Genomic DNA, 20,812 nt, shown 5'->3' with positions numbered 1-20,812 from the left:
TGGGCTAGGCAGCACTGTCCCACCACCGCTGTCCCCTGTGGACCCTGCATCCACCACATTAACCCAGTGCGCAGTGATGGACACGTAACGGCCCTGGCCATGCCGACTGGACCATGCATCAGTTGTGAGGTGCACCTTTCCGCTCACTGACTGCTTGAGTGCATGGACAATGCGGTCTTTCACATGATGGTGGAGGGCTGGGATGGCTTTGCGAGAGAAGAAGTGGCGACTGGGTAGGTCATAGCGTGGTACTGCATAGGCCATGAGTTCGCGGAAAGCTGTGCTTTCCACCAACCGAAAGGGCATCATCTCAAACGAGATTAGTTTGGCAATGTGGGCGTTCAAACCCAGTGTACGCGGATGAGAGACTGAGTACTTTCTTGACCTACTCATAGTGTCTGGGAGGGTGAGCTGGACTTGAGAGCTGCATATGGTGGAAGTAGCGGTGGACAGGGCGGACTGAGAGAGGGTTGATGATGGTGATGGAGTTGGTGTTCTTTCTGATGGCCTAGAATCAGTCTTTCGTTGATATAACAGTGGGATTCCCTGACTGCTGTGGCCTTGCAACGACACCTCAACATTTGCTGCTGTGCTAACCGGTGGGCTTACAGTGGGGGAAACAATGTAGCGTTGCTGACTACCTTCGTTGTGATCAGTTGCACATGTGGCACTTGAGGTTTGGTGTTGTGTCCACGCTTGTAAGTGCATGCTGGTTAAATGTCTAAGCATGCAACTGGTATTCAAATTTTTCAGATTTTTCCCTCGGCTAAAGGTCTTTGCGCACTTCTTACAGATAACCTTGGCCTGATCATGAAGATTTTGTTCAAAAAAGTGCCACACTGCACTCTTCCTACTTTGGCAGACATTTTGCGGCCTAGCACGCTGTGATCTTTTGACCCTCTGGACAAGCTGTCCAGCAACTCTTTTGATGTTTGGAACCTGTCTTCGGAGTGCTCCGGGCCTGCCAGATAACAGCTGTTGCGATGTCGATGTCTGCTGTGGATGCTCCTCATCTGAGCTATTGGAAGCAGCACCCTCTTCCCCCAATGGATGCCAATCTGGGTCAACAACTGGGTCATCCATCACCTCCTCTTCTATGTCATGTGCACCTTCCTCTGTGTCACCGTGTATGGTGGTATAGTGTGCGGGAAGGAGCACCTGAGTCTCATCAGGGTCAGAATCTGGCTCTGTACACTGCGAGGACAATGTAGTGCTCTGAGTGAATGTACCAGCAGAATCATCCATCAGCGGCTGTGCATCAGTGCACTCCATGTCAGATTCATCTTGGCCTGGGTAATTCACCATTTGACTTGATAATCCAGGCATGGTATGTGAAAACAGCTCCATGGAGTAATCAGTAGTATGGCCTGCGTCACCCTTCAATCTTGGTTGGGGTGAAGGACACAAGGAAAGGTGTGGTTCATGAACATGAGCCTCCAATGACGACTCAGTGCTTTTACTTTTTACAACTGAAGAAGAGGAGGCGATAGAGCTGGAGGCTGAGTCAGCAATGTAAGACAAAACTTTTTCCTGATGCTCTGCCTTTAAAAGCGGTTTGCCAACTCCTAGAAAACTAAGCGTTCGAGGCCTTATGTAGCCAGACGATGACGCAGGGTCAGCACCTCCTGCATTCGGTCCTATTTTGCTCTTGCCACTACCATCAGATCCACCACCAACACCATCATTACCAGCTGCCAACCCCCGCCCAATTCCACGGCCTCTTCCACCAGCCTTCCTCATTTTTGGTAGAAATGTAGACAAAATCCAACAAACTATATAGTAATGTAAAACAAGGTACAAGGTCTCTATAGGACAGGGGAGTTTTAGAATTTCTGCGTACACTTTTGGACACTGGACACTTGTGGATCATGTGAGGCCCACTGATATCTGAGCGCTATGTGACACGCTCGATGGCACAGCTGCCTGTGACCAAATTGACGAGAGGATAATGGAGATTTTGAATCTCTGCGTACACTTTTGGACACTGGACACTTGTGGATGGTGTGAGGCCCACTGATATCTGAGCGCTATGTGACACGCTCGATGGCACAGCTGCCTGTGACCAAAGTGACGAGAGGATAATGGAGATTTTGAATCTCTGCGTACACTTTTGGACACTGGACACTTGTGGATCATGTGAGGCCCACTGATATCTGAGCGCTATGTGACACGCTCGATGGCACAGCTGCCTGTGACCAAAGTGACGAGAGGATAATGGAGATTTTGAATCTCTGCGTACACTTTTGGACACTGGACACTTGTGGATGGTGTGAGGCCCACTGATATCTGAGCGCTATGTGACACGCTCGATGGCACAGCTGCCTGTGACCAAAGTGACGAGAGGATAATGGAGATTTTGAATCTCTGCGTACACTTTTGGACACTGGACACTTGTGGATTGTGTGAGGCCCACTGATATCTGAGCGCTATGTGACACGCTCGATGGCACAGCTGCCTGTGACCAAAGTGACAAGAGGATAATGGAGATTTTGAATCTCTGCGTACACTTTTGGACACTGGACACTTGTGGATTGTGTGAGGCCCACTGATATCTGAGCGCTATGTGACACGCTCGATGGCACAGCTGCCTGTGACCAAAGTGACGAGAGGATAATGGAGATTTTGAATCTCTGCGTACACTTTTGGACACTGGACACTTGTGGATTGTGTGAGGCCCACTGATATCTGAGCGCTATGTGACACGCTCGATGGCACAGCTGCCTGTGACCAAAGTGACGAGAGGATAATGGAGATTTTGAATCTCTGCGTACACTTTTGGACACTGGACACTTGTGGATGGTGTGAGGCCCACTGATATCTGAGCGCTATGTGACACGCTCTATGGCACAGCTGCCTGTGACCAAAGTGACGAGAGGATAATGGAGATTTTGAATCTCTGCGTACACTTTTGGACACTGGACACTTGTGGATGGTGTGAGGCCCACTGATATCTGAGCGCTATGTGACACGCTTGATGGCACAGCTGCCTGTGACCAAAGTGACGAGAGGATAATGGAGATTTTGAATCTCTGCGTACACTTTTGGACACTGGACACTTGTGGATGGTGTGAGGCCCACTGATATCTGAGCGCTATGTGACACGCTCGATGGCACAGCTGCCTGTGACCAAAGTGACGAGAGGATAATGGAGATTTTGAATCTCTGCGTGCACTTTTGGACACTGGACACTTGTGGATGGTGTGAGGCCCACTGATATCTGAGCGCTATGTGACACGCTCGATGGCACAGCTGCCTGTGACCAAAGTGACGAGAGGATAATGGAGATTTTGAATCTCTGCGTACACTTTTGGACACTGGACACTTGTGGATGGTGTGAGGCCCACTGATATCTGAGCGCTATGTGACACGCTCGATGGCACAGCTGCCTGTGACCAAAGTGACGAGAGGATAAGGGAGATTGGATTGCTTTTAAAAAAGCAGTTTGCGGAGCAGTGGGTAAACAGCAATGCCAGCGTTTCAGGAAGCCTTAAAAGGCAGCCCAACAACCAACACCACTGATACACCACAATATAGCCTCCCCTTGCACTGCACACACAGTGACTTGTGTGTTGTGCAGGCCAAATCGCTAGCAGCAGAAGCAGTTTTTTTGTCTTCTTCCCTACCTAACGCTCTCCCTACAGAATCAGCAGCAACCTCTCCCTATACTAAGATCGGCAGAAGTAAGATGGCGGTCGGCGTGCACGCCCTTTTATACCCCCTGTGTCGCCCACCAAAGCAAGTCAATCACTTGCATGCCCTTCTGAAAGATGGTGGTGACCCGTGCCTATGTCATCACGTTGCCCACAGTGTCCGTGGATCCTGATTGGCTGAAAAAGAGCGCAAAACAAACTTTTGAAACGCGACTTTGGCGCGTAAGTCGCCGACCTCGTGGCCGACCTCATCCTAGGGTCGGGTTTCGTTTCATGAAACCCGACTTTGCTAAAATTCGGCGACTTTTGAATTTTTTCGACCCGTTTCGCTCAACTCTAATTACAGCATATTATTATGCTAATCTCATAAAGCAGTCTATTTAGTGGTGGCCTAGCCTATATAAACCATCTTGGATTGACTTGGAATTATTTTTCAATAAAGGTACCCCACTAAACAAAATTATTTTCAATCTGCTTATCAAAAAAGGGACTTTCCCTATTAATCATCCTATTTTCTTAGTGATTTCGAAAGCTTGGATGAAATTATTCAGACTTAGAAGGCAAATTGCTAAATCAGAAATCATTAAACGACTCCCTCTTTCTTTGGTTGAGCTTATTGAAGAGTTTAATCTAGATCCACTCTGGGCTGCTTGTGGTGTTACCAAAATTCAAGACATTTACGATGGTAAATTTTTCTACCCATTTATAAAATCGAGGCCACATTTGGGATTCCCTCTTCTGCCTTTTTATAATTCTTAATCTTGTAGAACCTAATAGAGCTTTTTCTGCAGACCAAACCATATCTCTCTGAACCTTCTGTCCTTATGTTAAAAAATTTAGGTTATAATATTTTTTGGAGCATTCAGTACCCTTATAAATGGTTCAACTTGGATCAAACCTTTTGTAAATCACCTTACATGATTAAATGGGAAGTGGACCTCCACCTTTCACTAGAGATAGACGATTGGGAAAAGGCGTACTCTTCCACTATTTCAATGACTCTCCAAGTCATTTTATAAACTATTATCACGATGGTACTATACTCCCTCTAGATTAGCCAAGATCAACTCAGACAACTCCCCAAATTGTTGGAGAGAATGTGGACAGATTGGTTCTCTATTTCACATTTACTGGTCATGTCAAAAGATTAGACCATTGTGGATAGAGGTTGAGTCCTTGGTTGGTCAAATTTTAAGTATTAATGATTTTATTTTAATCCCTCTGTTGGCCTTACTCTCTATGGGCATTGATCAGTTCAATCCATCCTTTAGGCTGGTTTCACATTTGCGTTTTTTAGCGCTGGAAAAAAACGCACACCTGCGCATGCGTTTTTTCCCCTATATTTAACATGGGTGCGCATACCTGCGCGCTGGTAAGCGCATGTATGCGATTTTCATGCTCTGCGTTTTTTTGGGGTGTGCGTTGGGATTTTCCAGACGCAGCATGTTGCATTTTTTGGCCCTGCAAAAAAGCGCATTCGCACATATGCGCACGTTTTGCGCTAAAAATGGCCATTATAGCCTATGGATGCGCATATGTGCGCACTGGCATGCTCATGTATGCGTTTTTTTGCATATGCGTTTTTTTTTTAAACCATGGAATTTAGGGGTTTGGGTTAGAGTTAGGGTTAGTTAAGGGGGTTTAGGGTTAGGGTTATGGTCAGGGTCAGGGTTAGGGTTGGGGTTTGGGTCAGGGTTAGGGTTAAGTATGGTTTTGTTAAGGATTAGGGTCATGGTTAGGGTCAGGATTAGGGTTAAGTATGGTTTTGTTAAGGGTTAGGGTCAGGGTTAGGGTTAGGGTTAGGGTCAGGGTTAGGGTTAGGGTTAGGGTCAGGGTTAGGGTTAAGTATGGTTTTGTTAAGGATTAGGGTCATGGTTAGGGTCAGGATTAGGGTTATGTATGGTTTTGTTAAGGGTTAGGGTCAGGGTTAGGGTTAGGGTTAGGGTTAGGGTCAGGGTTAGGGTTAGGGTCAGGGTTAGGGTCAGGATTAGGGTTAAGTATGGTTTTGTTAAGGATTAGGGTCAGGGTTAGGGTCAGGATTAGGGTTAGTATGGTTTTGTTAAGGGTTAGGGTCAGGGTTAGGGTTAGGGTTAGGGTCAGGGTTAGGGTCAGGATTAGGGTTAAGTATGGTTTGGTTAAGGGTTAGGGTCAGGGTCAGGGTTAGGGTTAGGGTTAGGGTTAGGGTAAGGGTTAGGGTTAAGTATGGTTTTGTTAAGGGTTAGGGTCAGGGTTAGGGTTAGGGTTAGGGTCAGGGTTAGGGTTAGGGTTAGTTAGGGTTTAGGGTTTGGGTTAGGGTTAAGTATGATTTGGTTAAGGGTTAGGGTCAGGGTTAGGGTTAGGGTTAGGGTCAGGGTTAGGGTTAGTAAAGTCATGGTTTGGGTAGTGTGAGGGGCCACCTAAAAATGTTGGAAAAAAACGCAAACGCGGTAAAAACGCGCTAAAAACGCATACAAACGCATAAAAACGCTGCGTTTTTTTCATGCATGCTCATAAAAATGCTTGAAAAAAACGCAGCAGTTGTATGCTTATGTATGCGTTTTTTCAATGCGTTTTTTTGCGGGAAAAACGCGCTGCAAAAAAAAGCAAGTGTGAAACTAGCCTTAGACAACTTATTCTTCAATTTTTTTTTTATCTATCTGTTCTATGTTTTTTATGGATTGATTGCATGGCAATACATTATTTCCCTTTCCTCCTACCCTTTCCCTTTACCAGTTATTATAAATTTTAATAAAATTTATTGGTTAAAGCAGATATTGGCTGGTGATTGATTCATGCGGCATTATTAGAACACCCTATTTGTTATATTGATTGGTGGACCATACAATATAAGCACGTTTTTCCATTTTCTTTTTGTGTCTCCCTTATGTCCTCAGAGGATGTAAGCTTGCGAGCAGGGTCTTCACTCCTTTTGATATCTGTTAAATTATGTATTTACTTTGTTATGTTTTTATTGTCTGAAAGAGTATCCTCCTAAAATATAGAGTGTTGTGAAATATGTTGGTGCAAGAGAAATAAAAAAAAATATTACTACCTGGGAATAGCCATGTAGGCCTACCAGCTGGGCCATTGCGCGAGTCGTGTCAGACTGTAAATCTCCAATGAAACCAATGACTGCATCCTTCTCCATACATGAATAGTTTGGGGCCATCACTGTATGTCCAGACAGTATCTGCAGAACATCCTTTATAACTTTATTTACACTTCCACAAGAGTCATATATGTGATATCCCAGAGTCATATTAGGCAGGATATCTAACCGATTATTAATTTCTTCAATAGCAAAAAAAAAAGCTAAGAGATGTGTATATTTTCTAGGATGAGCCCTAAAAAAACATAAAGGATATTTGTCTGTGTTCTAAGATTATCAAGAGAACAGCAACATAACAAGACATTTTGACTAAAGACATTGAAACATTGATACATCAGATACACATGCTTCTTTTTATTGTTTAGTCAGCTGATGGGAATAATGGTTGTAGGTATGTGGGATCAGAACTTTTGATTACGTATGGACCATGAAACTGGAAGGAACCAGAAATTTCCTCTGCCTATATAGCTGCATTGTATGGCTGTAAGAGTAGGAGTGTGATTATTACAGATTTTTCACGAGGCTTAGGGCCCCGTCACACATAGCGATCTCACTAGCGAGATCGCTGCTGTCACAAGTTTTGTGACACAACAGCTATCTCACCAGCGAGATCGCTATGTGTGACAGCGATCAGCGACTGGCCCCCCTGCCGGTATCGCTGATCAACTTTGAAAGCCCTGGACATTTCTTTGATTGCTGGTCTCCCGCTGGCCAGCACGCATCGAGGCGGGAGAACAGCGATCAGCTGGTAACTAACGAACACATCGGGTATCTAAGGGACGTGCGTCACTTAGAAACCCGATGTGTAACTTAGTTACCAGCGCGCTGATGCAGGGAGCTGGTAACTAAGCAGCTGGCAGCTCATTAGTCGGGGACACAGAAAGTTTCCATTTGTAGGACTATCATTGGTGAGGAATCAACCACTTAGATGAACTAAGAAATTGAGTCAGGGTGTGTGCAAATGGAGAATATCCAGCTTCTGATCTTTGTTTGTATTCTTTCGAAAGAGACAGTTAAAAGAAAAGAATGCTGCCTCAGGAAAGAGAAACTCTTACATTAACCCCTTAATGGCCGCCAATATGTCTTTCAACTGACCTGAGATATAAGATAATAGCTTCCCCATACAGGTAACAATCCAGCAGCTGTCGGCTGTCCACTGCAGCTGATAATTTGCTGCATTAGCCACGATCAGTGTTGCCACCGTCCATATCTGTTAAACCCCTTAGATGCTGATTTAAAATGTGATTACATCATATAAATGGTTAACAGAGTGTTGGGGCTTCATATTTAACTCCATCGGCACCCAGACATCATAATTGTGTGGTCTTGATGGTTGCCGTGGCAGTTCACGACCAAAGAGTGGCCTTACAGTCTGCCGGCTATAGCGGCCTGTTCAGAAGTCAGCGACATTTAGGTGGTAAAAATAAAATTTTTCATTTCCGTCATGCCAACTTTACGTAAATTCCTGAAAATCACCTGAAGGGTTAATAAACTACCTGACCGCAGTTTTCGATATGTCAGGGGGTGCTGTTATTAAAATGGTATCGCTTTTGGGGGGGTTTCCAATATACAGGACCCCCAAAGGTACTTCAAACCTGGATAGCTCCCTAAAAAAATAATTTTGCACATTTCAGTGAAAAAATGAAAACTTACTGCTACATTTTTAAACCTCCTAAAATGCAAACAAAATAAAATAACATTCTACAAATGGTGCTGATGTAAAGCAGGAATGAGGGAAATGTTATTTATTACTGTATTTCTGTGGTATGACTATCTGGATTAAAGTGATAATCGTTCAAAGTTTAAAAATTGCACATTTTTTTACATTTTTGTCAAATTGTTGATTTTTTTTTATAAATAAACACAAAACACATCAACCTAAGTTTACCATTATCATAAATTATAATGTGTCACAAAAACAGTCTCAAAGTCACTGGGATATGTTGAAGAATGTCAGAGTTATTACCACATAAAGTGACATTGGTCAGATTTAACAAGTTTTGCTCTGTCACTAAGGGGCGAAATCCTTCATGAAAAGAGTTATGTTTACAAAACTCAACACATGAATCTTCATCCAAGATTTCCATTTATTTATATAAGGAGCATACAGGACATATAATATGAGGGAGAAATATGCATTACCAGCTGACAGCATCATGTCCTCAAATGCTTTCTCAAAGCTTTTATATTAAGCAAAGGAAATGTAAATTGTATTACCCTTCAGCTTGGTAATAACCACGAAAGTACTGACGATAGTGTCTTAGTGTTCATTTGCATTTCTATAACTGAAGCCATGTGGGTCAAGCATGATAGTTTGAAGTTTCTTCCAATCACACATGTAATAAATGGCTAGATGTAATGACTTTGGTGTCTATGGAAAAATATGCTTTGTGAATCTTGTCAAGCTAGGTTTAGTACAGTATCATGCTGCAACAAACCTAGCTTGACAAGCTCCACAAAGCATATTTTTCCATAGGCACCAAAGTCATTACATCTAGCCATTTATTACATGTGTGATTGGAAGAAACTTCAATTAATGTCCAGGAATACAAAAATATTTGATAGCTTTATGTTTTTTTTTTTAGTTTTGAGTCTCAAAAAGTGGCTTACCTACATTCATCATATTAGAGAGTTTGTCTCACATTTATAAATGGGTAAAATTGCAAACTGATTATAAAAACAAGAAGTTACTGCTTATTAAAAATTCTGCCTGACAAGCAGAAAGCCGGGAGGCTGGAGAGCAGTGGGCTCCTGAAGACAGAAGATGGGACAAACCCTTTAACAGAAACTCTCAGACATGGAGAGAGATTAATCAGCACACTCTACAAACATATATTTTTGGTAGTTTTTTACATTGGAAAAAGTAAAATAAACCGACACACACAAGCCTGAGGCCATAAAGAAACGTCAGTGCTCCAACAGACGACTGGGGTACATGTGCCAGCTTATGTATTCTTCTATGTGCGTGATCTCGGCTCCTCTATAGGTGGTCTACTACAGCTGCATACAATGTATAACCGCAATATGGCTGTATCCATGAGGCCTTACCCTGACTGTCCAGGGCAAACTTTACAAGCATTTGTACTCACCCAGTACACATCGGGTAATAGGTATCTTCTCCATTCAAGTTCCATAGTGACACCCAGGAGTGTACAGTGAAGATCCCTCCTAAGATGAAGTCTCCATCCTGAGAATATTTGTACTCGAAGGTATAAGGTTCCATTACAAGATCACATTGAGCTGCAGGATCCTGTGTCTCAGAAATGCAGAAGGTCACACAAAAAAAGAACATTTGGAAAATTTCCCAAAAATTGTAACCTAGAATGAAGGACATAATCTTGTGCATTATCATTGATTTCAGTGTATCATATGTATCCGCACAGGTCTGCACCATGGAGAAATATCCAGCACTAGATCCAGGGATCTGACAGGGGGAGCTTTATATCTGCAGCCTGTGATACCTCCACTGAGATATACGCATATTGTAAACTTGTCTATTCCCTAGAAAAATACGCAAAATTAGAAAAGTCACAACCACCTGGGACGACACAAAATGGAACGAGGACTTGAGAATGCAAGATTTTAATAAAAGACGATTATTTTCATTTTATTAAAATTACTACAGGGTTTGAAGAATACTTAGAATTGAGAGTCTTCAGTGGCTGAACATTTGTCATAGAACTATTCTTCAAAACAAAGATAGATAGATAGATAGATAGATAGATAGATAGATAGATAGATAGATAGATAGATAGATTAGGACAGTGTGTGTGTTAAAGACGGCAGAACATGCTAAATAAAAATATAAATAAAGCGTGTTCGCCGCCCGGGGTCCACCGTGCGGCAGGTGACAAAACCGCTGCTGAGAGAGGCAGAGCACTAAGGCGGTAAGTGCACAAGGTTGACTGCACCTAGTGCACAAGAGCAAGCTCTGTTGCACACACAGAGCTGCAAGCATAAACTTATGTTGCAAAAGCAGACTGTTTCACACACAGAGCTGCAAGCATGAACACAAATACAAACGCTGAGTCTGTTAGAACTTCACAGAAGCTCAGCGACACAGACGCGGTATAAGGTCACAGGAGTTGCCAAGATTGACGGGACTGACTCCATCTAGACCTACCGTTAGACTTCTGGTCCAGAGGCGTTGCAACCACGAACGCACACTGTGCTGCAGCTGCAGCGCGGCAAGTATAGAGCCGCTGTCAAGGCACTGCCAGAAATGCTGGCGCAATGCAGGACGCTTTAGCTGCTGCAATGGATGAGGCTGGAGCGCGCTGGCGCTAGCGCTGCTACTGGCTGACCCTATCACTCACACATTCGTAATAACCAAGGAGGGGGATATTTAATGAGTCAGACACCAGTCCAAGCATCCGTCATCAAACATACAGCAGCAAGTATGAGAATACTAGCGCATGGTGGAACGGCCATGCGCACTTTTTATAGCATACGGGACCTGATGGAAATCCCCAGAGCCTTGAGCATAACCAATGGAATCAGGAGCAGCAACTGAGCAACTGACTCCCGAACTCCAATGGGAGCTCATCCCATGAGCATGCTCAGAAGAAGGGATGAAGGACTTAGCCTCTGGAGGCAAATGTGAGAATCTGGATTCCTGCATGGGCATTGTAGAAACCAGATTCCTAACTTTACCCACCCTCCTAGGGCCCCCTCTCCCTGAACCCTCCGACCCACCAGCCTGTGCCCGACAGTGGCACAGACCTCAGATTCACCCAAAAGTGAGTCTGATGTCCCAGTAGGTGAAACTGAAAACCAGGACATACGGACGGTATCAGTAGAGGTCAGGTCGCCAGGTCTCAGGAGGGATACCCGGTTGATAATGGGAGCGGATGATTTAGGAGACCGCCGCCGTGTATCGACGGCCATCGCCACACTTCGTTCGGGGAGACTGTCCCGAGCACATAATGTGCATGCCCGAATGAATTTTTTGATGTCCTGAGCTCTATGGGGCCACCAATATGCTCCGGCCAAGAGCTTCAAGACCTGCATGTAGCCTTGGTGGTGAGACGCATTGGATGCATTCGCCCAGGCGAGTACCTGAGCCTTAAGATGAGGAGGGACAAAGGTCTCGACAACCGGTTCGGACTCCGACCATTGCGGGGAGCTGGCTTCCGGAGAAACCGCACATACGTGGCGACAACCACAAACAGATTCCTGGTCTGAGTCCGTATTAAGATTGGTACGAGACACCTCCATGGGCTCAGGAGGTAGAACCTCTGGATCAAGTGGCTCCAGCGGCTCAAAGAATTTGGGAAGCGAAGTACCCCTGCATTTTGAGTGAGCACGCTCCAAGCCGCGGTCCGAAAAACCAAGGTCATTACGCGAGGAGATGGAAATCAACTCTTCCAAGATAGTGGGAATCTCTCTGGTAGAAAGAGCATCTTTGACATGCTCCGCCAACCCTCTCCAAAAGACAGGGATAAGGGCCCTATCAGTACACTCCAATTCAGATGCCAGTGTCCGAAAACGTACGGCTTACTGGCTCACCGAGAGGGATCCCTGAGAGAGTGCAAGTAGCTGCAGGGAGGTGTCGCGCGTGACCCGGTGGCCGAGGAAAACCTGCTTGATGGCGATCAGCAGGTGCACTGCGGTTCGTATATCGGGATCACCATGCTCCCATAACGGCGTAGCCCATTCTAGAGCCTTGCCCGACAGTAGGGATATAATGAATGCTACCTTGGCCCGTTCCATAAGGAACTGTGCAGCCAGCAGCTCCAGATTGATCGAGCACTGGCTTATAAAAACCCTACTGGAGGCGCCATCCCTGGAAAACTTATCAGGCAACAGGAGGCGGGTAAATGTCGGCGCAAGGGTGGACATGGACAAACGCGCTACTGCATCTGTTAATGCCTGTACGGCAGCATCAGTAGCTTGTGCAGCTAAGAGAGACTTCTCAAGAGCGGCCACCCGGTCGACGAGCTGCTTAACACATTGCAACAGTTGCTGCTGATCTGCCATCTCCAGCTAGACCCTGACACTAGTATTATCTTAAGGATGGCGGAACACGCTAAATAAAAATATAAAAAAAGTGTGTTCACCGCCCGGGGTCCACCGTGAGGTAGGTGACAAAACCGCTGCTGAGAGAAGCAGAGCACTAAGGCGGTAAAGGCACAAGGTTGACTGCACCTAGTGCACAAGAGCAAGCTCTGTTGCACGCACAGAGCTGCAAGCATAAACATATGTTGCAAAAGCAGACTGTTTCACACACAGAGCTGCAAGCATGAACACAAATACGAACGCTCAGTCTGTTAGAACTTCACAGAAGCTCAGCGACACAGACGCAGCATAAGGTCACAGGAGTTGCCAAGACTGACGGGACTGTCTCCGTCTAGACCTACCGTTAGATGTCTGGTGCAGAGGCGTTGCAACCGTGAACGCACACTGTGCTGCAACTGCAGCGTGGCGAGTATATATAGGCGCTGGCAAGGCACTGCCAGAAATGCTGGTGCAATGCAGGATGCTTTAGCTGCTGCAATGGATGAGGCTTGTGAGTGCTGGCGCTAGCGCTGCTACTGGCTGACCCAATCACTCACACATTTGTAAAAACCAAGGATGGGTGTTGTGAGTTCATTCTCCCCTACACCTTTGATGTCTGATGAACTCCCTCTGCTGGTGAAGAGAGGTAGTGAAATTGATTGGGATGGGAAGAACCTGTCATCTGAACAGGCGGAGTGTGATTGGACATCTGGAATTTCTGAGTGGATATAAGGCAGCCGATGCCCTGCAGGGCTGCTGGTGATCCTTTCTGCTCTGAGCTCTTGCATCCAGTTTTGTTCCTGTCTACTAAAAGCTAAGTTTTTGCCCTGCTAATATTCCATGAGATTTTGTCTGGTTTCCTTAGTGTTTGTATTCAGCCAGTCCTGGTTGGGACTGGCTGAATTCCATTTTTGTCTCTGATCAGTTGATCTCTTTGCTCTGTTTGCAGAATATACCTGAGTGCTGATATAGTGATTTTGAAGTCTAGTGACTTCAGGGCCTTTTTCCCTATCAGACGGTTGGGACATTTTTGGTAGGGTTTTTTGCGGATTGCAGCCAGCATCTTTTATGTCCTGTCCTATCTAGTTAGTTGGGCCCCATCGTTTGCTCAGCCTGTCTTTCTGTCTGTGTTTGTGTTTTGATCTGTTTTTCACCGACAATACATGTTGGGGGCTGTCTTTTGGTTTGGGGTCTGCTCTGGGGCAGTTTAGATTTCCCCTTTCTTACTTTAGGCTTATGTAGTTCTCCGGCTGTGACGAGGGGTCTAGGGCACCGTAGGAACCCCCCACGGCTACTGTTAGTTGTGGTGTATAGGATCAGGGGTCTGCAATCCGATAGCTACCAACCTCTCCGGTTTTCTGGACTTAGCATGTATTTTTGTTTTCTCCTCCTCGGGTGACTCATTCATAGCAGAGGGGGATATTTAATGAGTCAGTCACCAGTCCAAGCATCCGTCATCAAACATACAGCAGCAAGTATGAGAATACTAGCGCATGGCGAAATGGCCATGCGCACTTTTTATAGCGTACGGGACCTACCGGAAATCCCCAGAGCCCTGAGCATAACCAATGGAATCAGGAGCAGGACCTGATCACCTAACTCCTGAACTCCAATGGGAGCTCATCCCATGAGCATGCTCAGAAGAAGGGACGAAGGACAGCCTCTGGAGACAAATGTGAGAATCTGGATTCCTGCATTGGCATTGTAGAAACCAGATTCCTAACAGTGTGTGCAGCTTGTATTTAATTATTAAATATTTATTTTTCAGAAAAACATGTTGTGGGTTCCTGCATAATTTTTTTTAAACAGCAGAGGGAAAGCCAACGGCTGGGGGCAGATGTTGATAGCCTGTGAAGGGAGTAATGCCCAGAGAAATTCTAAGGCTATTAATATCTGCTCACCGCTGTATACTTAGCATTTACTGGTTGTTAAAACAGGGACTCCTCAAAAAATGCATAAGCTCCCCCTATTATTAATAACCAGCAAAGGCTAGGTAGACAGCTGTGGGTTGATATTAATAGCCTAGGAAAGGGCCATGGATATTGTCCCCTCCAGGCTAAAAACATCAGCTGTATCCTGCCCCAGAAAATGAGCATCTACAAGATGTGCCAATTCTGGCACTTAGGCTGGTTTCACATTCGCGCTTTTTAAGCGCACGCACGGCCGGGGGTAGCTCCGCCCCCGAGCCGGCTCTCTGCCCGGCGTGCCCGCCCCTTCCTTGTAGCACCGCCTCCTAGCGCACAGCGGCGCCTGCGATCGGCGCACCCTATCTTTAGCATAGGGTGCGCAGATCGTGCGCAGGCCGTGCGCTAGTTGCGCTTTGACCTGCGCTGCGCACTTTTGATGGTGCGCCGTGCACGCCAAAATCCGAAAAGTTTGATTTTGGCGCGCACGGCGCACCGTCAAAAGTGCGCAGCGCAGGTCAAAGCGCAACTAGCGCACGGCCTGCGCACGATCTGCGCACCCTATGCTAAAGATAGGGTGCGCCGATCGCAGGCGCCGCTGTGCGCTAGGAGGCGGCGCTACAAGGAAGGGGCGGGCACGCCGGGCAGAGATCCGGCTCGGGGGCGGAGCTACCCCCGGCCGTGCGTGCGCTTAAAAAGCGCGAATGTGAAACCAGCCTTAGCCTTGCTTTTCCCACATGCCCGGCAGCATGGAGGGAATGGAGCTACTGGAGTTATAGTTGGAGGGTTTTATGTCACCTATGCATTCAATATATAACATCAAGGCAAGAGATTAGTAATGGAAACGTATCAATAAGACACCTCCATTACTAACATCATAGTCATATTGTATAAAAACACACACTTTCAGAATAAAGTCCTTTAAATGAAAGAATGACACAGACTCCTTTAATAAATCTTAATTAAACCATACTTGCTGCATCACCCATTCCAGTGATGCCATTGTCTCCTGCAAGGGAATTAAAATAACAAACAAAAATATTTCTCACCTTTCCACAGAGAAGGTAATAATTTATTTGTCCCACAATGGGTCTAGCTCTGCTACTTCTAGATGGCAGTCTGCATGGTTGCATGATGCGACCATACAGCCTGATATCCGGCAGAGACACTAAGCAGCATCTGCTACTGCTGCCCATTGTCTCGTGGTGAACTTCTATAACTTATCTGACGTCACTGCAAGCTTGAGAACGGTTGAAGATTTTGAGGCCCAGCCTCTTGGCTACTGCCACTGGACCATGTGGAAGATTTTGTGGTGCTGCTTGTGAACACTATTGATGAGCAAATTTGTTTGGAAAATGATTGCCAAACAAATTTGTCACATTCGGATTCGTGATCGGAAACATGAGCAAAAAGTTATAAAATTGGGAAAAATCGGTAACATTCTGCAAAAGTGCGGAAAAACATTTGCTTTGCCATAAAAGTATTTTCAGAACATTAGCAATGATAATGGTGGTGTATCATGAGCGATTGGAACGTGTTTGATGAGGGGAGGGGGTTTGCAGAGCTCAGAGGCATGGCTTTCTTGCAAACAGTCATTTTTTCCCCTAACTTTATGTGTGCATATTGCTGCTAGCCAATTAGGGCGCAGGAATCACCCACAATGTCCTGAAACAGCGGCTTGTGTCATTGGCTGCTGAATTCACGTCACTCTCCATATAAATAGCGGACATCTTGTTGTAGTGCCATTTTGATACTGTAACAGCGCAGAGAGGCTGCTCCTGATGCTGCCACTCTTAACAGCATGATTTTAGCTAGTTAGTTAGGCGGTTGCATATCAGTCAGATAGTTAATACACACAAAGGTTGTCCTAATGGTAAAAAGTGGCTGGCACTTCAAAGACAGACAAACACAATTCCGGACTTTTCCAAAGGGCCAAATGAAGAGAACCAGAATAGTAAACTGAAAGGATTATACTTCATTGATACATAGTAAAAATTTAAGAAAGGTAAAAACGTGTACAAATAACAAAAACCCGGAGTGCTCTAACCATTGGGGACACTGTACTGTATTATTGTTATGCCATAATCAATGCTGAGAAGAATTACATGGAAGCCATAAGATAATGTAATAACCTGTATTCAGATCAGTGATCACTTGTGGGTGTAATACATGAACTATATTTATTACTCGGTAAGGCAAAAGTACTATAAAGGTCAATAAATATAATAAAAACATATTACCATAATTAAGAGTACAGGTGCCGCTGTCAGGGGACTCCCTGCTTCCTTGGCCCGACGCATGTGTTTTGCCCAGCAGATTCGGGGGGCATGTCCGTGTTTCACCCCCCCTGAAGAAGCTGGGCGAAACTAGCTCATCGGGCCAAGGAAGCAGGTAGTCCACTGACAGTGGCACCTTATTCACAATCTTGGTGCTAAGGTCTGTATGACATGAGTTATATTTCTAAATGTTATTTTCAGCCGTAGATCCTGCTCGTGGTAATGGCAATAGAATAATCGGTGGATTAATATGATGCCAATAGAGATAGGGCTGACTGAAACATATATATTGTTAGATCTATAGCGCAGTATTATTGGTGTTTGCCTTTGGGTAGCATAGAAAATTATTTCAGTAGAAAACATTTAATATACTAAAACGTATTTGTGGAATGATAGCGTCATCTTATGGCCAAATATGAATAGCAGTTGCTAATTGTTTTTTTGAATCTCATCTTTGTATAGGAGATAATATTTATACCACTAAGCAATTTTCTTGAACTATGAGATTAATTGAAGAGCAATTATAGCACACAGCACTTTATATTTGGATTTGTGATTATATGCTTATTAATATTTTTTTGTTTTTGTGATTCCGCTGCAAGATAAGTTTAAAAAATATTAATTTGATAAATATGTCGCTCAAATAGTCATTTGTGGACTTCCAACAGCTTCTGTTTTTCCAGTACATTTTTCCTGAAATTCTTAAAGTATTTTTTAGGCTATGTGCGCACGTTGCGGAACTCCCACGGAAGTTACTGCGAGAATTCCGGAATTCCATTCCGCAGGAAAACCTCATTTTAAATTCTCATGATTTTCCCGTGGAAAAACTAGCGATTTGCAAGCGTAATTAATTTGCAGAATGCTATCGTTTTCCAAGCGATCTGTAGCATCGCTTGAAGAACTGATTGACAGGTTGGTCACACTCGTCAAACAGTGTTTGACGAGTGTGACCAACTTTTTACTATAGAGGCTGCCTATGTGGCATCAGTAGTAAAAGATCTAATGTTAAAAATAATAAAAAAAATAAAAAATCATGTTATATTCACCTTCCGATTTCCCTCGAAGCGTTCCCGATCATCGCGATGCTCCCGTTCCCAGTAATGCCTTGCAAGACCTTTGATGATGTAGCGGTCTGGGGATACTGTAGTGGTCTCACGAGACCGCTACATCATCAAAGGTCCTTGCCGCAAGGCATTACTGGGAACAGGAGTTGGTGGGAGCATCGGTAAGGCAGCGCAGGACGCTGGAAGGTGAATATAACCCGATTTTTTATTTTAATTCTATTTTTTACAGGGATATGGTACCCGCAGCCTGGAGGAAAGTCTCCTCTCCTCCACCCCCTGGGTACCATCCGCACATGTTCTGCTTACTTTTCGCATGGTGGGCACAGTCACATGCAGAAAGTAAGCAGAACAATGCATTCCTATGTGGCAGAATCACCGCGATTCCGCGAAATTAATGAGCATGCAGTGTATTTTTCCGTGATGCGATTCCACCGTGGGAAAATCTGCAGCATTAGCACAGCATTGCAGAATCCCATAGGATTGCATGGGATGCTTTTTTTGCATTTTCGCGGCAAAATTGCGTGTTAAAAACCGCCGCGAAAATGCAAAAAAATCGCAACGTGTGAACACAGCCTTAATCATGTATTAATATATTTATTTATTTTAATTGAATCTTTTTTGTGTCATTTCAAATTATTTTTTTGTTCCTCCAATTCATGAGGTATATATAAAAAATAAGTGGTTAAAATTCATGCTAAATAAGTGCAGCCCGTGATATATGGGCATTTGTGATATAAGGACCTTTGTATAACCCTCGCTGTTTAGTAGTTTAATTCTCCAACCCCTGTTGTCTAGTAGTTTTGCTATCCAACTTATGATGTGTAGTGGTTTATTTCTCCATCCCCAAGCACCCTGCAAGCCTTGGGGATTGCGAGACTTGTGGAGCAGCCCCTTCTCCAACTGCCCTAATAGCCACCAGAGTCACCCAGTGCCCAGTCATCTAGATGTCACTTTCCTGTCCATGCTCTCTCATCCAGGTGTCATTGTTGAAATGCACCCTAGCAGACATAGAATTTTTCAGGGAATGGGTGATGTTGTCTGCGACTTGTTGCTCTAGTGCAGGCACATCTTATCTTTTCTTAGTAATGGTGACTGGGCAGCTGGTGCTGGGGGGACTGCGATGGCCATCAGCTTTCGGAAACCATCTGTATTCATAAGGTGGAAAAACTGCATTTCTGTGGCCAACAGATTGAAGTGGCCATGCAAAAATCAATAGATCACAGGTCATGAGTCAACAAGCTCTCTGATCTTTGTAGCGAATAGCTCTCAGCTGGCCCCTATCATCCACACAATGACACGATTGGACAGCACATCATCCAAGGAGGCCGCAGGCTCTTCAAAAAAAATACTTCTCAGAAAAGCAATAGCGAGCATATGGCTTATCCACCTCAGAATACAACACATGGAATATGTGTATATACTGCCATATGATCACTGCTAACTACACCATGTGCAAAATTATTAGGCAAGTTGTATTTGAGAGGATTCTTTTTATTATTGAATAACAACTATGTTCTCAATCAACCCAAAAGACTCATAGGTATCAAAGCTTAATATTTTTGGAAGTTGGAGTGGTTTTTTTTTTAGATTTGGCTATCTTAGGAGGATATCTGTTTGTGCAGGTAATGATTACTGTGCAGATTTATTAGGCAACTTAATAAAAACCAAATATATACCCATCTCACTTGTTTATTTTCACCAAGTAAACCAATATAACAGCACAAAATGTAGAAAAAAACATTTCTGACATTCAAAAACAAAAGAAAAAAAATCAGTGACCAATATAGCCACCATTCTTTACGATGACACTCAAAAGCCTTCTATCCATGGATTCTGTCAGTTGCTTGATCTGTTTACGATCAACATTGCGTGCAGCAGCCACCACAGCCTCCCAGACACTGTTCCGAGAGGTGTACTGTTTTCCCTCCCTGTAGATCTCACATTTTATGAGGGACCACAGGTTCTCTATGGGGTTCAGATCAGGTGAACAAGGGGGCCATGTCATTATTTTTTCTTCTTTTAGACCTTTACTGGCCAGTCACACTGTGGAGTATTTGGATGCATGTGATGAAGCATTGTCCTGCATGAAAATCATGTTTTTCTTGAACGATACCGACTTCTTCCTGTAACACTGATTGAAGAAGGTGTCTTCCAGAAACTGGGAGTTGAGCTTCACTCATCCTCAACCTGAAAAGGTCCCAAAAGTTCATATTTAATGATACCAGCCCATACGAGTACCCCACCTCCACCTTGCTGGCGTCTGAGTCGGAATGGAGCTCTCAGCCCTTTACTGATCCAGCCTCGGGCCCATCCATCTGGCCAATCAAGAGTCGCTCTCATTTCGTCCGTCCATAAAACCTTAGAAAAATCAATCTTAAGATATTTCCTGGCCCAGTCTTGACGTTTTATCTTGTTTCTTGTTGAAAGGTGGTGGTTTTTCAGCTTTCCTTACGTTGGCCATGTCCCTGACTATGGCACACCTTGAGCTTTTTGATACTTCAGTAAAGTTGCAGCTCTGGCAAAACTGGTGGCAAATGGCATCTTGGCAGCTTCACACTTGATTTTCCTCAATTCATGGGCAGTTATTTTGCGCCTTTTTTTTTCAACGTGACCCTGTTGGATATTTGACATGAAACACTTGATTGTTCAGTGATCACGCTTTAAAAAGTTTGGCAATTTCAAGACTGTCCCTCTGAAAGACATCTCACAATTTTTGACTTTTCAGAGTCCGTCAAATCTCTCTTCTGACCCATTTTGCCAAAGGAAAGGAAGTTGCCTAATAATTAAGCACACCTTATTTAGGGTTTTGATGTCATTAGACCACACCCCACCT

This window comes from Dendrobates tinctorius, unplaced genomic scaffold (assembly GCF_039654945.1).
Source record: "Dendrobates tinctorius isolate UK_male_01 unplaced genomic scaffold, ASM3965494v1 ptg000095l, whole genome shotgun sequence".
NCBI classification, from domain to species: Eukaryota; Metazoa; Chordata; class Amphibia; order Anura; family Dendrobatidae; genus Dendrobates; species Dendrobates tinctorius.
Note: the sequence above shows the minus strand (reverse complement) of the source record.